Source organism: Triticum dicoccoides, chromosome 5A (assembly GCF_002162155.2).
Source record: "Triticum dicoccoides isolate Atlit2015 ecotype Zavitan chromosome 5A, WEW_v2.0, whole genome shotgun sequence".
NCBI lineage: Eukaryota > Viridiplantae > Streptophyta > Magnoliopsida > Poales > Poaceae > Triticum > Triticum dicoccoides.
In genome coordinates this window covers 635,631,554-635,649,515 of record NC_041388.1, presented here as the reverse complement: position 1 = coordinate 635,649,515, position 17,962 = coordinate 635,631,554, and the positions used below count along the sequence as shown (strand labels likewise).

The following is a 17,962-nucleotide window of genomic DNA, read 5'->3' as shown; positions in this document are numbered from 1 at the left end:
AACGAGATTGAACTAGGTATTGAGATACCGACGATCGAATCTCGGGCAAGTAACATACCGATGACAAAGGGAACAACGTATGTTGTTATGCGGTTTGACCAATAAAGATCTTCATAGAATATGTAGGAGCCAATATGAGCATCTAGGTTCCGCTATTGGTTATTGACCGGAGACGTGTCCTGGTCATGTGTACATAGTTCTTGAACCTGTAGGGTCCGCACGCTTAAAGTTCGATGACGGATATATTATGAGTTTATGTGTTTTGATGTACCGAAGGTAGTTCGGAGTCCCGGATGAGATCGGGGACATGACAAGGACTCTCGAAATGGTTGAGACGTAAAGATCGATATATTGGACGACTATATTCGGACATCGGAAAGGTTCCAAGTGGTTCGTGTATTTTTCGGAGTACCGGGGAGTTACGGGAATACGGGGAAGAAGTATATGGGCCTTATTGGGCTTTAGGGGAGAGAGAGGAAGCCCCCCCCCCAATGACTAGTCCGAATTGGACTAGGGGGAGGGGCGGCGCCCCCTCCTTCCTTCTCTTCCCTCTTCCCCTTCCTTGTCTCCTACTCCTACTACTTGGAAGGGGAGGAATCTTACTCCCGGTGGGAGTAGGACTCCTCTAGGGCACGCCATAGGGGCCGGCCCTCTCCCCCTCCTCCACTCCTTTATATACGTGGTCAGGGGGCACCCCATAGACACAACAATTGATATCTTGGATCTCTTAGCCGTGTGCGGCGCCCCCCTCCACCATAATGCACCTCAATAATACCATAGCGGTGCTTAGGCAAAGCCCTGCGTCGGTAGAACATCATCATCGTCACCACACCATCGTGCTGACGGAACTCTCCCTCAAAGCTCGGCTGGATCAGAGTTCGAGGGACGTCATTGAGTTGAACGTGTGCAGAACTCGAAGGTGCCATGCGTTCGGTACTTGATCGGTTGGATCGTGAAGACGTACGACTACATCAACCGCGTTGTGGTAACGCTTCCGCTTTCGGTCTACGAGGGTACCTGGACACACTCTCCCCTCTCGTTGCTATGCATCACGATGATCTTGCGTGTGCGTAGGAATTTTTTTGAAATTACTACGTTCCCCAACAACTTTAACATAGGCTCACAAGCTCACGACACACTTCATGGGTAAGGTCCACATGTTAGTATAAACAGGTAGGATATGGGTATATCCATGGGTACAAGACTATACCCGTGCCCTACCCATGACTTAACGGGTAGGGTACGGGTACTACCATAGATATAAATTTGTGCCCATACCCTGCCCATGCGGGTGCGGTATCCATGGGTACCCATACCCATGGATAAAATTGCCATCCTTAGTAAGAAACATCATAATTATCACCCCAATCATGATCATTAGCATAATTGACATTAATAGAATTTACACTAACGCAATTGCAATCATGCTTTTCATTCAATAAATGTATCCCGATAGCATTTTCTTTTATCACTTCTTCATTTTTAGCTATTGGTTTTCAACATGCAGCAAGTTTGAAAAGATTAGCAAGTGGATGAGGATCCATATGTCTTTACTTTTCCTTTCCGTTTTGGTGTGTTGACATGATTTTTGCAAGCAAACTAGTAAAACAAAGTGTTTTTGTGTTTTTGTTTTTTAGAGAAGTGGAGGAGATGAAAACGAGAGGCAAAGTCAAATATAAAGTAGAGCAAGCAGATGATAGTTTGTGCGAAGGTACTTGATAGGTTTTGATGATGCCTCCTCGGCAACGGCGCCAAAAATTCTTCCTACTACTTGTGAGCTGCATTGGGATTTTCCCGGAAGATAAGGGAGATGCAGTACACTAGAGATAAGTATTTTCCTAGGCAAGAACCAACATTTATCGAACCAATAGGAGAATCATGCAAAGCCTCATGAACAACACCTTCACACACAAAAGCAAATACTTGCACACAATGCCGGCAAGAGGGTTGTCAATCCCCTTGAACTCGTTACTTGCAAGGATCAAATATTGTACTGGTAGATAAATAAATTACAAAACAAAATAAAAGAAATAAAATTTTAGCGAAGGTATTTTGGATTTTTTTAAATATGATTAAAGCAGACCCGAGGGCCATAGTTTTCACTAGAAGCTTCTCTCTCGAACACATAGCATATGGTGGGTAAACAAATTAGTGTTGGGCAATTGATAGAAAAGCGCATAGTTATGACAATATTCAAGACAATGATTATGTATATAGGCATCACATCCCTGACAAGTAGACCGACTCCTGCCTGCATCTACTACTATTACCCCACCAATTAACCGCTATCCAGCATGCATCTATGGTATTAAGTTCATAAAACGGAGTAACGCCTTAAGCAAGATGACATGATGTAGACAAAGTAAATCCAATTAATATGAATAAACCCCATCGTTTTATCCTTAGTGGCAATAATACAAATTCATGTCTTGTCCCCTTCTGTCACCGGGATATAGAGCACTGCAAGATTGAACCCATTACAACGCACCTCTCCCACTAAAGATAAATCAATCTAGTTGGCCAAACCAAAGGGATAGATCAGAGAGAAACATAAAGGTATAACAATCATGCATAAAAAAGTTCGAAAAAGACTCAATTACTTCTCATGAATATTCAGATTATAAACCCACAATTTATTGGATCCTCAACAAACACACCGCAAAAGAAGATTACATCATATAGAACTCCAAAAAGATCGAGGAGAACATTGTATTGAAGATCAAAGAGAGAGAGAGAGAAGAAGTCATATAGCTACTAGCTATGGACATGTAGGTATATGATGAACTACTCATGCATCTTCGAAAGGCAGCAAGGATGATGTAGAAGCCCTCCGTGATCCATTCCTCCTCTGGCAGAGTACCGGAAAAGGCCTGCAGATGGGATCACAGAAGAACAGAAGCTTGCGGCAGCGGAAAAAGTGTTTCGGGTGGCTCTTTATTGGTTTGGGAATATTTCTGAATTTATAGAGGTGGAATTATGTTAAGGGGTACTATGGGGGCCCACAAGATTGGGAGCGCGCCTACCCCCCTGGGGCACGCCCTGTGAGCTTGTGGCTCTCCCGTAGCTCTTTTGGCATCCTCCCGAATGTTCTAGGGTCCCTTCTGGTCCAGAAAAAACCATCGTAAAGTTTCATCGCGTTTGGACCTCGCTGGTAATGATTTTTCGAGAAGCCAAAAACAAGCAAAAGATAGTAAATGGCATTGGGCACTGGGTTAATATGCTAGTCCCAAAAATAATATAAAATAGAATATAAATGCATAGAAAGCATCCAAGATTGCTAATTTCATAACATGAAACAATAAAAAATTATAGATATGTCGGAGATGTATTAAGTCGCTAACTCATCGGTGGTACACCATTTGCAACTCCATCATGAAGTTGTGAGGTGTCTTTCACCAAATGGAGATGAGGTGTCCATTGGGCTTGTAAACTATGGAGATCGTAAGTTTCTTCTAGTTACTTTATATGGTGGTTAATTCATTCATTTACTCAATGTTGCTCTACGCATTGTATAGTATGTACACACTTCAATGCTATACTATAGATCCGAAGGTATGCCATTTCCGCACATACATTGTTGGATGAAGCTAAATGAGCAATTTGTGTGGGACGACATGCTTCGGTTCTGATTACAGTGTCATTGAATTTGGCATAAATGATTCTGAAAGACTTGTGGAACATCCAGTTGTCTCATTGAATATGAACTATTATTGTACTAGAGATATTTGCATACTATTTATGGATGAATTGTGCTATTATGTTATTTGTGGTTTGGTTAAACGGTCAAAATTCCGTCTGTTTCATGTTTTGCGTCCAAATTTTGATGAATTTCATCGTGTTTGATGAAATGCATTTAATTTGTTCAAATCCGCTTTGAAATGTATGTGTGCATGGTTGGATAACCGGATTTCACATCAATGTTAGTGAACGGATACGGTGTCTGTTTCAGGGTCAGCATGCCTCTGAAAGCACATGTTGTGTTTACTCTGTAGGCCCTTGTACGTGTTAGGGCAACTCCAACGCAGAACCCCAGATGGTCCGGCCGCGTACATTTGGGGGTAAACGGATACAAAATACAGCCCAACGCGCGAGTGCAAACGGACAAGCGTCTATTTTTTGTCTGTTTTGACCCACTCCCGACCCAACTTTGGGCCGCGTTTGCATCCAAACGGACACGCGGACATGTGGGACGTGTGCCCTTTCTCCTCTGGCCCGCCCATCAGGGACACAACGCACATTTCTCTTCCCCTTGCTATCCCTTCGTCCTCTGCTCCCCGCCCCCGCCATTGTCACCGCCACCCCGCCTGTACCCCCATTTTTCGGGCCACATCGCCTTCTTTGCAAGGCCTTCCGAACCACGACCATGCTATGTGCCACAGCTAGCCCATGCCCGTGTTTCGAAGGAGCTTTTTGCGGGCGTTCGTGGTTCTTTGTTGTAGGTCACTACAAGAAATATGTCAACTTATGACCTTCTGTCAGTGACCCTGGAAGAATTGGTCATAAATCTATGACCATTTTAGACCAATTGGTCAAAAGTTGTTCGGGGGGCTCCAAACCCTAAACCATTGCGACCATTTTGGTCAGAAATGTCGTAATTTCCTTACACGAAATGGTCATAAAGCAGACAGCACTAGTCCGCTGCCTTATTTCTAGCTGATCATGACCAATATAGATGGTCATAACCTTGTAAATTGTCGTGGGTTGCTATGACTAGGCGCCACCTCATCAGTTTTGCCTATGTGTCATGTCCATGTGGCAGTTTTTGCCCTAGGTTGTGAAGCAACCTATATTTCTGTCATTCCCAAAATTCCCAAAAAAATCTCATAAATTCTTTGGGTCATATCTTCATCAAATATGTAAAAGTCCTTCCTTGCCTAGTTCAAAACTAATTCAACAATATTCATTTTCCTATTCTGTTCACAACAACACTTTATGAAGGAAGTGCTATTTATATATTCTTGATTGCCCTAGGAATTTTTGGGCACTCTTTTCTATCCAAATTATTACTGCATGACAAAATTCAGCTCCATTTGCCTAGCAAATCTTCCTCGGCAAATTTCCAAAGTTTTTGTCCACCTAGAAGCATTGTGAAGTAAGTACCTTTTTTATATCTCGAAATGACATGAAATTTATACAGTTCCTTCATATGCCCAAATTATCACCCTCCTCCAAATTGCAGCTCAGTCAAATCATCTATGTGAGCCCAGGTTCAATTTATATTTTATGGCCAAATTGGCACGTTGCAAAGCAAGTGTTATATAGACCCCTCCTATTACCCTCAAACTTTTTGGGCACTCTTCCATACCCAAATCATTGCCACATGATAATATTCAGCTCAATTTTCCTAGTAAATCTTTCTCAGGAAATTTCCAAAGTTTCTACCTCGAGAGAAGCTTTGTGAAGTAAGTACTAGCTAGGCTTACCCAAATAATCTGAAAATTTACCAGCGCATGACCATACCTAAGTAACTTACCTGCACCAATTTTTAGCTCATTTAATTCATCCAATCTCTCTCACTAGTTTTCCCAAGTTTCTGTCCATAGAAGAGCATTGTGAAGGAAGTACTACTTTGGCATGTCCAAATAGTATAAATTTTCTACAATGCTTTCCTATGCCCAAATAACCATCCTCCACAAAATTTCAGCTCAATCCATTCATTATTTTGAGCCCAGCTTCAACATTCATATTTTTGTCCAGCGTGGTACTTTGCAAAGCAAGTACCACCTAGGATCCTCCTTTTGAGCTAAAAATTTGTGAAGACATTCTCCTTAGTAGATGATAATCCTCAGCCAAAACTCACGCCCATTGGCCATGTGCATTTCCCGTACCGCTAATCAAACACTTGGCTGCTAATTCATGTTTGAGCATCGATCGGTCTCCTCGTGAGAATCTTATGTTGTGATTTTCTTCCTAACACCAACCTGGGGAGTGCCCAACCCACTAGACATGCCTAGGCCACCCAGAACACATGGCAACATTACGGTCACGCGGTGACCACGCGACGGGCATGCGAGTTTACGCGCTCTAGAGTTGGGGCCCTCGGCCACCGCCCAAACCTCGACGTATCGCCACCAAACCATGTATTTATGATTAAATAGGTCCTTATGTAACTATAAATGATTTTTGGAAAAAATAAATAGCAAACTATGAGGTAGCTGCAGTTCAAATTTGACCCGCTTCCAACTGAATCGGCGGAAATTTGTCTTTTTCACGAGAGGTGGATCAAAACTTTTGACACCCAACCATTTTGTCAATTGTGCAATATGTCCTAGTATTTTATAAAAATGATTTGGTCCAATTTTGCAACAATTATTTGGTAGTTCCTTCACAAAAAAAACCTCCTTTCGGGCACTCGAAAAATGGAAAATGGTTTTTTCGTCCAACGAAAATGAAAACTTCCTTAGGCAACATTGTTTGCCATTCCAATATGCACCCTTGTGCACAATATGAGATCATTTGAACAAACTATGTCATGAATGTGGCCATAAGATTGATCATTTGGCTTGAAAGCCATGAATCTTCACACATGATAGCTCATTTCTGAGAACACTTTTTTAAAATAATTATCGTATTACAAGTTTATTATTTTTCCCGGAAACTTGGTCATATATAATGACACAATGCGAAGGTTTTCCAATTTTTTTGATTTTTATTTTTATTTTTTATGCCCATTTCAAAATGTGGTCAAAACGGCGGGCTTGACCGTTCCTAGCTAGGAGTTGAATCTTGGAATTTTTTGGTGTTTCTCTGATTAAATAGATACTTGTGTACCTAGAAATGATGTTTGTAAAAAATGGAGAGCAAACTACGAGGTAGCTACAGTTCAAATTTGACCCGCTTCCAGCTGAATCGACGAGAATTTATCTTTTTCACCAGAGGTGGATCAAAACTTTTCACACCCAACCATTTGGTCAATTGTGCATTAAACATGGCCTAGTATTTTAGAAAACTGATTTGGTCCAATTTCACAACAAATATATGGGAGGTCCTTCACAAAAAAACTCATTTCGGGCACTCGAAAAATGGAAAATGAATTTTCCGTGCAAAGAAAATGAAAACTCCCTTAGGCAACATTGTTTGGAATTCCAACATGCACCCTTGTGCACAATATGAGATCATTTCAATAAACTATGCCATGAATGTGGCCATAAGTTTGATCATTTGGCTGAAAACCATGAATCTTCACGCATGATAGCTCGTTTCTGAGAACACTTTTTTAAAATAATTTCCGTATTACAAGTTTATTATTTTCCTGGAAACTTGGTCACATATGATGACACAATGCGAAGGTTTTCCAATTTTTTGATTTTCTTTTAAATTTTTTATGCCCGTTTCAAAATGCGGTCAAAACGGCGGGCTTGACCGTTCCTAGCTAGTGGTTGAATCTTGGAAAACTTTTGCTGTTTCTCTGATTAAATAGATACTTTTGTACCTAAAAATGATTTTTGAAAAAAATAAAGAGCAAACTACGAGGTAGCTACACTTCAAATTTGACCCGCTTCCAACTAAATCGGCGGAAATTTGTCTTTTTCACGAGAGGTGGATCAAAACTTTTTGCACCCAACCATTTTGTCAATTATGCATCAAATATGTCCTAGTATTTTAGAAAATTGATTTGGTCCAATTTTGCAACAATTATTTGGGAGGTCCTTCACAAAAAACCCTCCTTTTGGGCACTCGGAAAATGAAAAATGGTTTTTTCGTCCAAAGAAAATGAAAACTTCCTTAGGCAACATTGTTTGGCATTCCAATATGCACCCTTGTGCACAATATGAGATCATTTGAACAAACGATGCCACAAATGTGGCCATAAGATTGATCATTTGGCTTGAAAGCCATGAATCTTCAGAGATGATAGCTCATTTCTGAGAACACTTTTTTAAAATAATTGCCATATTACAAGTTTGTTATTTTTCCTGGGAACTTGGCCACATATAATGACACAATGCGAAGGTTTCCCAATTTTTTGATTTTTTTTTGAATTTTTTATGCCCGTTTCAAAATGCGGTCAAAACGGCGGGAATGACCGTTCCTAGCTAGTGGTTGAATCTTGGAATTTTTTTGGTGTTTCTCTGATTAAATAGATACTTATGTACCTAGAAATAATTTTTGGAAAAAATAAAGAGCAAACTACGAGGTAGCTACAGTTCAAATTTGACCCGCTTCCAACTGAATCGGCGGAAATTTTTCTTTTTCACGAGAGGTAGATCAAAACTTTTTACACCCAACCATTTGGTCAATTGTGCATTAAATTTGTTCTAGTATTTTAGAAAATTAATTTGGTAAAAATTTGTAATAAATATATGATAGGTCCTTCACAAAAGAACTCATTTTGGACACATGATAAATGAAAAAATGAATTAAAAGAAGTCATTTCTCATAACTCTTTATAAAAATATTTGTCTTATTTCAATTTGTGATTATTCCTGAAAACTAAATTCAAATTTGCTAACACAATGCGAAGTTTTTTTTTCAATTCTTCAGGTCATAATAAAATAGCTAACATGATTTAGCACCTTACTTTTAGTCGATTACGACCAATTTAAATGGTCAAAATATCATACCTGTATAATGCGTTTTGATTGGTCCAGAGGCCTCTCATGCGGATCGTGGATAATCACCGTCGGATGCTCCTGGATCCAACGGCCCGCACGTCGCCCGTCTCACCCACGTCCCGCACTCCTCCTCTCGCACCCTTCTCTCCCTCGCACTGACGCCCCTCTCTCCTCTCCCTCACTCCGATCTGATCTGAATCCACCGCCGCCCACCGTCGCCCACCCCCACCGCCGCCCACTGTCGCCCACCCCCTCCGCCGCCCACCCCCGCCGTCGACAACCCTCACCATCGAGCCCACGCCCCGACACGCGCCCTCTAGTACTCGCCCGCAACCCTCACCCGTGGCTAGGGTTTCGGCCGCTACCCCTAACTTCGTCGGGATCTGCCAAATCCGGCGACGGCGAGGCCAGAGGTTGCCGGATCTGGCACCGGTAAGCCCCTTCCCTCCTTATTCGGGCACTATCTCCTCCTCACCTCACCTCGTCTTGTGTTCCCTTTCAGCAGGTCAACATGGTTGTGGATGGGACGACGACGTTGGCAGGAGGGGCGAACCTCCATGGGACGGGTCGCCACCAAGGAGATGGAGCTCCTTCTCCATCCAATTTGGCAATCTCCGGCCGCCTCCTCCAGATCCTCGCCGACCACGGGCCCCTCACCATCGGCAACACCTGGAACCATGCCAAGGTACCCTCCTCGACCCACTCGGTTGTCCGTGCGTGTGTCAACGACCCCTAGCTCTTGAGCTCCATGTATTGCTGCGACTTTGTTCGTCCATGGCCGGCCAGTAGATGCGGTGGTATTAAGAGCTGATGGAACTGGTGCCCGGAAGCGAGTAGTACAGCTTGGCCTCTGCCTGTACTTCCTTATTTGATCAGGTGATGCTTAGACCAGGAAGATTGTAGCTTCTGCCCTCTTTTTAGTGCCTTAGCTTCTTGCATTTGGGGAGCAAATAAAGTGATAGTTTTACCCTTCTTCGCGCCTAGCCGTACTCTTGTATGTCAATACCAGCTAGTCTGTTACAGACTAGTGTCCTGTGATTAGATGCAATATGGTGTATGTTCAACTCAGTGATTTCAGCCTGAGTATTTTGGTGCTAGTAGGAATTTTCTGCAATTAGGATTGTATATCAGGCATCTTTTAGTCCGTTGTCACCGAATAAGCTGAATGTGTATGCTATGACAGACACCTGGTGGTGAGGGAAACAATTGATTATTGTTCATGCCACTTCTTTTTTAGATGCTCAATGTGGTTACTACATCACTTTGTTATGCTATTTATTCAAAGTGTATGTATTCAATGTCCTCCTGGACATGCAGTTAGTCTACATCTGTCTTAGCGAAGACACAAGAGAAGACTGTTACAACGATAGTATGTGCTACATTTGATCCCGGGTTGTATAACATATCTGTTACTGCAGGTCACCCATCCTCGAGGAGCAGAAGGAGGGGCATATCTAGCTGGCCATCAAGGGCCTGCTCTGCTCCTCTTCTTCCTTGACCATCGGTACCACCACGTTCCCGGGCTTCCAAGGCGTGCCAGCACACAGCCGCCATGCCTCCTCTGCTCTCCGGGCTCGGACCAATCGCTCGACCCTTCAGGTACGCACGTCTCCTGCTATTATCTCAACCTTGTGAGTGCCAACTTGCCTCTTGCCTGCCAAGAGTGTTGACTGAATTGCTTCTGATACATGTATGTTTGTGTTTGTGTGTAGCACAAGCCCTGCAGCAGCCGACGTGGGTTCAGGTGTCCCCTCCCCTGATGGCTATAAATCTACCATGCTCTGCTAATTCTATGCGAGCATTGTTAGGCGTTCGTTTGTATTTGCAAATTAGCAGCAGCTTGCAGAATATGTGCCGTCCAAAGCGTTGCCTTAATACAATATGCGTATCATTAGTTGGTATCCATATGGAGATAGTTTAGCAGAGGAAGAAATAAACACCTATGTTTCTTGGTCCATGAAATTGCATTGGAGAGATGGGTCTATTATATATAGGCGATACATTACACTAGTTGAATTTGACCACGCACCAACTCCAACAAGTGATACGTGCATGCTAATTGTTATTAGCTTCAAAACCTAGTAAATGCCTTCTTGCACTAGGTACACCCCTGAATTTTTGTCCTTTACAACCTGATCAATGTACAACCTCTTTGCTTGAAAGTAATTTTAGTTGATTCTTTGATGGAGCGCTAAGACTGCGTGGAACAGCAGTTTTTATTATCTAAAACTACTGCCGTGTGATTATGCAGGTGCCTAGTTTCTTTTTATTAGTTTTTATTATATAAAGTACCTCCCTCGAACATTAGTTTGTCACCTTGTTTCCACTGATACGCAGGATATTGTTTGCTGCTTATGCTTTTCTGATCGACAGTATCAGGCAGTAACACATTAATTAGTCTCGGTTACTTGAAATCAAATCCATGATTTTGTTATGTACTGTTTGCTCACAGTTAAGTATAAGTTAACATTTCATGTTAAGGCAAACCTGAGAACACTTGCTTGTGAGAACCAACTGGACTTATTAGATATATCCAAGTGAAGATGTATTGTTACCCATGGTCTTGTTTGTCCTGCAGGTTAGTGAGCAGCATCAGGAGGAGGAGCTCAAGCACGACCACCAAGAGGCACCACCGCAGCAGCAGGTAGCACGTCCATCTCCACCTCCCTCTCCCTCTGCTCCCAAACCTTTTTATTAGAATATATTGAGTACATTCTGTCAACTTGTGTGTCAGTAAGAACAAAAACTAATTATCTAAGGTCCTGTTATTATTACCTATATATGACATTGCTACTGGATTGCCTAGTGCCCCTGTTCATGGTGGGCTAAACTTGTATTTGCTCCTGCTGTTGCGTTTTGATGATCATGAGTGTGATGCATTTTGATGGTCTCCTTGTACCAGATGAGTCCGTCGATGAAGCGGCAACGTCTCCTCTAGAGGGTGACGGTGGTGGCGGCGCCTGTGTGCGGCTTCGACTACAACCTCCTCTCTGGTGAGTCCTTCTCCTACCTCTAGCTCCATCTCCGAGCTGCTGTAATACCATGCTCTGTTTCATGGCCGTGGCTTATTTAGTCTGTGCTTGCTATGCCTTGTGTATTGGAGCCTAATTAGCTTCTATTAGGGGATAATCTATTGGTTATACCAAGATTTTACATGAAATTTTGTTCTGCTTATTCTGCTAAGGTTGTTTGCAATGGTTATACATATGTTACACAATTTTTGCTGCTGGCCAATGAGCTTTAGAGATGGTAACATGGTTCTGCACTCTCAGGATCATCTTATGACACACAATCAATTTTTGGTGTGCTCAAATTTTTAATTTTAGTGATAAGGAAATATCCCACCTAGTTTGCTGGCTCTCTCACTTGAGTTGGTTTAATAGTAGTGGCCTCCTGACTTGTACTTAGTTGGGTAGGTGCTGGCTGGGAGCAAAAGTTTATATGCATGGATAATGGACTTGCACTAAATGGACACAAATAAAGGAGTTGAGTATTAAGTGAACTTGTTCTAACTGGAAACAATTTATCTATGGTGTACATAAATATCGAGTTGATAGCTGATCTGTAGCAAATATAGCTGCGCGTAACTTCTTTACTTGGTTCCTCTTTTACAGGAGCTCCAGGCCTAAGAAAGTTGGAAGTGCGAAGACATGAAGAAAAGCGCGAAGCCATGAAGTGCTACTCAGCAAAGAGTTGTCTGTTCTATTTGACTGTAATATTGTAATAGCTGGTATACCTAGGTTGTAATAGTCTACAGAAATTATAGTGCACTAATATAGTGTCATTTGACGAGTTTCACATGTTCTCTTGTTTGGAATATTTGATTATGAATGTGATTTGTTTGTGTGTGAGATGGGAACCTGACCAGTGCAACCAACTTATGAAATAATATGACTAGTTCGTAACTTTCTTATGTGTGGGATCAATATATGAGATTAACATGACTAGTGGGACCAGCTCCAAAATATATTTTCCAAAAATATATAATCAATAGACTGTAAAAGGCCAAAGCCCAGAGATAAAAAGGCTGAAATATTGGGCTTGGCCCATGTAGCCCAATAGAATTCGTAGGAATGATAATAATAATAAAAGGCCGAATTGTTGGGCTAGGCCCATGTAGAAAACCGAATTGGACCGGGCTGAATCTTGTGCCACATCAGCTTGCCACGCTGGATGCCTACGTGGCCTGGGGGGTTGCTAGTGACCAAAACGCCACAGTAGACGTATTTTGGTCATAAACATCTTCGACCATTCCAGAAGAAAGGTCGCTATAGTCAGTTTATGACCGCCAGCTTTTGACCTTCTGTTTTTGGTCACAAAAAGGTCGCAAATGAAAAACCATGACCTTTCAGTGACCAATAGTGGTGGTCACAAGTTGACATATTTCTTGTAGTGGGTGGGAGAGAAGCTACGGCCGCCGGCGCCGCCCATCGACCCAAACAACCTTGCTTTGCTGTCTGCGAGGGGAGCTCAACGTGCTCTTTCTAGCCGCGTCGCCACCACGTCCACAAGGTGTTCGACGCTTTGCTCACAGGGTACCATGGATAGCGGGGATGAGTATTTCTTTCACAACTTCATTTGTTCATCGGATGATTCGTCCTTGGATGACAAAGAGCTTGTGGTGGATGCATTGGTCATCCATGACCACATTGCTAGGCAGTGGCCTCGGTTCAGGGGATCAATCCCGGGGCATGCTCCAGCCTTGAACCCCAATAGGGAGAGCGGCCACGTCCTACTCTATGTCGATTACTTTTGGGATACCTCTTCAAACCACATCAATTTCGTCGCTGCTTTCTAATGAGGAGACATGTGTTCAACCGTATTTGGGAGGGAGTGGTAGGACACATACTTTGAGTGCAAAGGGGATGCCCTTAGCAAGCTTGGCTTCTCTTCTTACTAGAAATGCATGGAGGCTTCAATCTCGATGGGGTACCGTTCGATACCCTGCATTGACATGGAGCACTCAGAAGCTTTGGGAGGTGATGTATGCTTTTGTGATCATGACAACATGATCGTGGAGGATGAGCGTGGCGATAGCATCTACGACCAATGGTTTGACTTCCAGGGTGAAAATGTTGAGTCTGAGCACCAACAACCTACCACCTTTGAACAGTTTGTCTAATTTAATCATGAAATGTGGGATTCGCATACTCATATGCAGCCTCCAGGATGACTTGGTTGAGCACATGTGGACTTACAATTCCAACCAGTAGATCTATCGGTTCAATTTCTTTTCATGCAAAACAATTTTAATTGGGTTGTAAGAATATTTGATAATGTTTTTATTTCGATTGGGTTAGGTGAGACTATTTCGGATGTGGAACTATTTAATTATGAACTATTTGGTATGCTTGGTTTTAGTTCAAAGAATTCATAAAGGGCCTCCGCCGGACGATATGCGGCCGGAATGCGGCTGTTCGTTGGGCGCATGGTCGGCGCATCTAGAAATCCGAACGGAGGCCGCCCCATTGCCATCCCTAAACGGATGAAATCTGAACAAAACAAACATCAGTTTAGGGTCGTGCGTTGAAGTTACCCAGGGCTGCATGGGTCGAAAATATTCGACAAGACCTTAGAGCAACTCCAATGGGGCGGCCCATTTTGTCCGCCCGCGTCCGTTTGGGTTGGTGCGGACAAAAGTGGCGGCCCAACGCGCCGACCCAAACTCAAATCGTGTCCGCCCGGCGTCCGCGCCGACCCATTTCCGGCCCAAAATTGCACCTGAAATGCGTCGGCGCGGACGCGAAGCGGACGCGCCGCGCGTCTCCTCGCCGTCCGCCGCGTCCCCACCTAGCAGCTGTCCAACCGCTACGGTCAACATAATTTATGACGACCGCCCACCTTGGGCCCACGCGTCAGCGATGGCGGTCGTCCTTTTTTAAGTCGGGCGTGCGGCGGGGCCGTCCTCATCCACTACCACTCGCCCCCCGTCCCCATCTGGCCACCCCTGCCCCCACGCCGGTGACAACCCTAGCCACCGCCATCATGGGTTTCTTCTCCGGCGTCGGCAGCAGCCGCAAGGGCAAAGCCCCCGCCCGCCATTCCCCCTCCCTCCCCGCCCTCCCCGCGCCGGCGCGCGCTCCCCAGCAGAGGCAGCGCATCAGCGTGCCGGTGCACCAGGCCGAGTGGCACTGGCACCATCGCGTGCCTCTGCCGTACCCGGACGTGACGCTGCCGCACGACTGGCATTTGGATCCGGAGAGGATCCCAGTGCCGGCGGCGCCGCGGACGGCCAGGGCCCATGCGGAGGAGGTGCGGCGCCGGCGGGCGTTGCTGAGCGAGGAGCGGCGCGTCGACCCGCGCTTCGTCGTCGACTCGCTCAACTGGGCTCGATGGTTCGCCATCGAGCGCGAGGAGGCGAGGTGACGCGGCGTCGACCACAGCCTGCCGCCGCCCGCGCTCGTCGTCCGCGACGAGGATCAGGAGGCCGAGGTCGCCTACCAGGCGGCCATCAAGGAGAGCGAGGAGGAGGAGCGGTGGAGGGAGGCAGACGAGGCGGCTTTCGAGGCTGCCATGGCGGAGGCCATGGCCCTCTCCGCGGCGGGCGACTGCGTCGTGCCGCCGGTGGCCCCGTCGTCCCCGCCCAGAGCCGAGCCGGAGGAGCCGTCCTACATCGAGCGCTACTCCTGGACCGGAGTAGTCCGCGAGTGGGTCAGCGCTCCGCCGATCTGGCTCGGGGCGACGGAGAAGCAGGAGGCGGCCTACCTCGACCACTGGCGCCGCGTTCGGCTTGCCGAGGACCGCCGGGAGGGCCAGCGCCTGCAGATGCTCGAGCGCGAGGCCGAAGAGGAGGCGTGCCAGGCCTAGGCAGCGGCGGCACAGGCAGCGGTGGCAAAGCCCGACATCACCGCCGTCTGGAACACGGCCTTCCCCTGGGCCGGCCCTGCGCCGACGTTGATCGACCTCACTGGTCCCGACGCAGACGCCGCCGCCGACGAGGACGCCTAGGGCAGCACGTCGTAGTTTTTAGTATTTTAATTAATGTAATGTGGACTTTTGCCGGCCTTCGTGGCCGGCTTTTATATTTAATTAAATGCATGTATTTATTTTCAAAATGCTTGCAATACTTTTTTTGGCGCGCCGATGAAATGGGTCGGGCCAGCGTTGGGCGCTCGCGCCGATCCAAACACAGCGCCGAACGTTTGTGTCCGCCGGGCCGACTCAAACGAACAAAAAGCGGACAAAAGCATCGTCCGTTTGGGTCGGCTCGTTGGAGTTGCTCTTAGAACGGGACATTGGGAGAGTGCGATCCGGAGAACAAAGGCAGAGCACGGAATGACAGATGTAACCGTGTACTGTAGAACAATCGGCTAGTAGCTGGAAAGCGCGAGGCGACGACAGATGGAAGTGGAACCGCCAGCGCTACGCTCGGTCGGCGGTGAGTAGGCGCTGACACGGCAGGCAGCAAGCAAGGGTCTCGTTCGTAGCTCTGTCTGTGTGCAGATGGCCGGAGTTGGGTTTGACATGGACCCCTGCCCATGCCATTGCCGTTGCCGACCACAAACAACATGGCCCGGTACGCAACATCATTCATTCCTCTCTTGACATTTGGCCATCGCGCAGCATCCCACATTCAACGTCAGTTTTGTCTTGGTCTTGCAACAGCAAAGAAAGAAAGAAAGAAAGAAAAGACCGCTCGCTTCCCGGCGAGAAGAATGCATACGCGCAAGGCGCGACCAAGGGTGGGAAGAAAACCTTGCGATGCGCGGAGAGCGCGTGCAATAATAAGCTCAGAGAGGAAAGAGTTGTCCGCGTGTGACTGTAAAAGATGTGAACATGGACATGGTGCTGACCGTGGAGAGCAAACCCAAACTTGTGCACGCGACCGTGGAGTACTGAAGTGGAGTGTGAACATCGTACTACTACTCAGGATCCACAAGCGCTAACCTTTGCTGCCGTGTTAAGACGGAAGTGCGCACATAGTTAGTACAATGATAAGTGCGCATGCAGTGCGTTCCTCTGCCTGCCTGCCTGATCGGGACGGGACGGGACCCCTACCGGCTACCGGAATGCACTATCCACAGGACCGGGCATCACCCAGCCCATTTTGTACCATTTCCCTCGGTTAGACTTTTCATGGTCTTTGATGCACTACTTGGACTAGAGTGACTTTTTCATACTCTTGGTGCACATCAAGGTACTGGCGGGAAGCGGCCCTGGGCCCTTGTTTGTGGATGGAATGGACGGGTACCTTGGTTACTTCTGAGTGGCTAGGTGGTCGATTATGCTCGGCATCTCAGCTATAGTACTAATCCACGTCTTATTAGACTGTTATAGTACAGTTTGGGCAGTGGATCTTGGTAGGATGGCGCCTCCGAATTCCGAAAGGATTCTTGAGATCTGTGAGAGACATATATAGTTCCCGCCAATGATCGTACCACTACTCTTAACCGCGATCCGGACGAGGAACAGTACTAGTAGTATACTCCCTCCGTTTCGAATTAGTTGTCTTAGATTTGTCTAGATATGGATACAACCGCGCACTTCAAGCGCGTGTGTACGTCCGCGTCAGATTCTTCTTTTTTTCTCCATTTGTAGAAAGATTAGCGTGAAAACTCGAGTAATGGTGCATGTTGAACGATCGATGCATGATCGCTTAACTTGCTGGGGCGGCTTTGGCTTTCGTCGTCACCTAAACTAAATGCAGCAGTGCACGCGTTTGTCACCGAGACCTGTGCGTGCCTGCCAGGATCAACTTTCCACACACAAAAAATATATCCTTTTTGAGAAAGATCAATTTTCCACCGAGACCTGTGCGTTCTCTGAAGTTTAGCGATTGGCCTCCAGGCAAAAGTCTTGCCTCTATAATTAACGCCAGAACACTTTAATCGTAGCCAGCGATTGGCAAATTGTCTTTCATCACCATCGGGAGTATATACGCGGCACAGGCTAAACGGTTAGGAGCAGGCAACATGTCCAATCCAGTCATGTCGACTGCCACCGACTCCATAAAGACGAGCCAAATTCAGATAAAAACAGGTGCTGCCAAACTATGTCTGTATAAACCACCTCTTCTTCTCATCATCAATCATTGCTACCCTTTCCATACCTCAAACGCGCAAGCAGACGAAACGTTTCCATAGCTGGAACTCGCCCAAACACGCACGCAAACGAAGCGCTGTCACAGCCACATGAACGCGAAACCTCCCACGTTGGAAAAAACACGCTATTTCCACCAAAAAAGCAAGGAAAACACAACGTGGCCAGGCAAACCACCACCTTTTTACAAGAAATATCCAAACCCAAACCCACAAGAAACATGAATGATGGCAACACCTCAACGCGAAAAGCATGCCCAGGACAAAAAACATGCCACGGCTGAAACACGACACAACACCATCGCTCGCAAGAAATTATAGGCACCTGATCATCCATCCTTATCTAGATCCATCTTTAGCTCGCTGCAC

At 45.8% G+C, this 17,962-nt stretch overlaps 1 long non-coding RNA gene across 1 annotated transcript; it reads left to right on the top strand.

Moving 5' to 3' along the window:
* The first annotated feature begins 11,108 nt into the window (after nt 1-11,108).
* Nucleotides 11,109-12,399, top strand: LOC119298200. The gene is made up of 3 exons (XR_005145815.1): nt 11,109-11,199; nt 11,458-11,548; nt 12,170-12,399. It is a non-coding gene; the product is annotated as an uncharacterized LOC119298200 (long non-coding RNA).
* Nucleotides 12,400-17,962: the final 5,563 nt, after the last annotated feature.